This window comes from Myotis davidii, unplaced genomic scaffold (genome assembly GCF_000327345.1).
Source record: "Myotis davidii unplaced genomic scaffold, ASM32734v1 scaffold1036, whole genome shotgun sequence".
Classification (NCBI taxonomy): domain Eukaryota; kingdom Metazoa; phylum Chordata; class Mammalia; order Chiroptera; family Vespertilionidae; genus Myotis; species Myotis davidii.
In genome coordinates, this window is record NW_006287260.1 from 879880 (window position 1) to 882540 (window position 2661).

General features: G+C 42.1%; 1 protein-coding gene across 3 annotated transcripts in view; it reads right to left on the bottom strand.

The window, feature by feature from the left end:
• FKBP5 (FK506 binding protein 5) overlaps nt 1–2661 on the bottom strand; it is a 116500-nt gene that overhangs the window by 92637 nt on the left and 21202 nt on the right. The window contains exon 1 of one of the 3 annotated variants that reach the window (XM_015560856.1): nt 442–465. The exons of the other annotated variants lie outside the window; for them this stretch is intronic. The gene's annotated coding sequence lies outside the window, so the exon portion shown is untranslated. Of the gene's footprint in view, nt 1–441; nt 466–2661 lie in introns of those variants that run through there. 3 annotated transcript variants of the gene reach the window in all.

Sequence of the window (2661 nt, forward strand, 5' to 3'; positions counted from 1 at the left end):
CGAGTGGATAAGAAAACTGTGTACATCTACACAATGGAATACTATGCTACTGTAAAAAGGAAGGAATTCCTACCATTTGCAACAGCATGGATGGACCTGGAGAGCATTATGCTAAGCGAAATAAGCCAGTCAGAGAAAGATAAATATCACATGATCTCACTCATTTGTGGAATATAATGAACAACATAAACTGAACAAAAATAGAGCCAGAGTTATAGAAGCATCAAACAGATCATCCAACCTATGAGGGAAGGCAGGGGGAAGAAGAGGGGGTAAGAGATCAACCAAAGGACTTGTATGCATGCATATGAGCATAACCAATGGACACAAACAGTAGAGGGATGAGGGCATGTGCTAGGGGGTGGGAGTGACCCAGGAGAGGTCAAAGGAGACTTATATAATACTTTAAACAATAAAGAATTTTTTAAAAAAGATTTTTACCTTGCTTCTGGCTCCTGAGTATGCTTTGTGTTTTACCAAGACCCCTGATTTTGGGGACTTGTCTTATTTCTAACAGAAACAATCAAAATTATATGCAGAAGAATATTAAACAAAACATTATTGTAAGAGTTTTAAAAAATGGGACAGAATTGAAATTTCTTTACAGGAGTATTATTATATATCCCCATAAGGGAATATTATGCAAAAATTAAAAATAAAGAGCAGCTGTGTATGAATTGAGATGAGATGGAAAGATGTTTACGAATGGCATAAAGTGGGGAGCAGCTTATAGAACAGATGTACGTTATTCTGTGCCAAGAAAATTCATTTAGCCCTAACCGGTTTGGCTCAGTGGATACAGCGTTGGCCAGAGGACTGAAGGTGTCCCAGGTTTGATTCCGGTCAAGGGCACATGCCCAGGTTGCAGGCTCCATCCTCAGTAGGGGATATGCAAGAGGCAGCTTTATCAATGATTCTCCCTTATCATTGATGTTTCTATCTCTCTCTCCCTCTTCCTTCCTCTCTGAAATCAATAAAAATATGTATTTTTTAAAAAAGCACAGCCTTAAAAATAAGGAAAATGCATTTACACTTGTAAATGCAAGAAAAGTCTAGAAAAAAATATACCAAACCATTAATCATAGCTAATCTAGAAAATGGGATTCAAGGGAAGAAACAAGGGATTTTCATTTTACGTTATGTGTGTACATATCTTCAAAAACAAAAATAAGACAATCAGTTTATTAAATTTTAATTTTAAAAAAAAGGCTGAGCATAGCCAAGGATCTTAACTTTATTTTTAAAATAATTCTTTATTGTGAAAGTATTACATATGTCCCCTTCCTCCCACCCCATTAACCCCCTCCAGCCTGCCCCCGGCCCTCACTGCCCCATTGTCTGCATCCATGGGTTATGCATATATACATACAAGGTCTTTGGTTAATTACCTCCCACCCATTCACCCTCCCCTGCCTTTCTTCTGAGATTCTGCACTGTTCCATGCTTCTGTGTCTCTGGATCCACTGTGTTCATCCATTTATTTTGTTACTTGGATTCCACATATGAGTGAGATCATTTGATACTTGTCTTTCTCTGACTTATTTCACTTAGCATGATACTCTCCAGGTCCCTCCACGCAGTCTCAAAGGGTAAGAGATTCTTCTTTTTTACTGCTGCATAGTATTCCACAGTATAAATGTACCACAGTTTTTTTATCCACTCATCTACTGATGGGCACTTGGGCTGTTTCCACATTTTAGCTACTGTAAACTGTGCTATGAACATAGGGGTGCATACATTCTTTCTGATTGGTATTTAGGGTTTCTTAGGATAACTATATATATAAAAGGCTAATATGCTAAGTGTCCCTCCCACCATCCAACTAGTCGCTATGATATGCACTGATCACCAGGGGGCAGACGCTCAACACAGGAGTTGTCAAGCTACAGTGACTTGGCAGTGGCGGTTCTCTGATGACACACCCTGAAACCAGAGAGGAGGGAGCCCGATTCCCCATGGAGCCCCACAATTCCACCTTCAGCCATGGGTTATGTTGTTGCTGGGGCACTATTGGCCCCGAATCTGGTTTACAGCACATTTGTGTTTGTGTTCCACACCCTGTATGACAGCAACTTTGCAGAGTGCCCTCTCACACTCCAGGACCCCTCAGGGGATGTTGGAGAGCCAGTTTCAGCCTGATCCCCGCAGGCCAGGTCAAAGGACCCACCCTGCCAGAGGGACCCCACTCACTCCACAGATGCCCTTTGAGCCTGAGGTGAGGCCGGCCGGGGAGGGGCCGCAGGCATATCTGGCCGGTCTCACCCAGTCCCATCCCACCCCGCTGGCCTCCTTCTAATTAATTTCCTTTCAATGTGCATGACTCCATGCACTGGGTCACTAGTGTTCCCAGAAGTGAGATCACTGGGTCAAATGGCAGCTCCATATTTAATTTGTTGAGAAAACTCCATACTTGTTTCCATAATGGCTGCACCAGTCTGCATTCCCATCAGCAGTGTACTAGGGTTCCCTATTCTCTACATCCTTGCCAGCACTTGTCATTTGTTGATTTGTTGATGGTAGCCATTCTGACAGATGTGAGGTTGTAACTCATTATCATTTTAATTTGCATTTCTCTGATGATCAGTGACTTTGAGCATTTTTTCATGTCTCTTGGCCATCTGTATGTCCACTTTGGAGAAGCGTCTATTTAGGTCCTTTCAC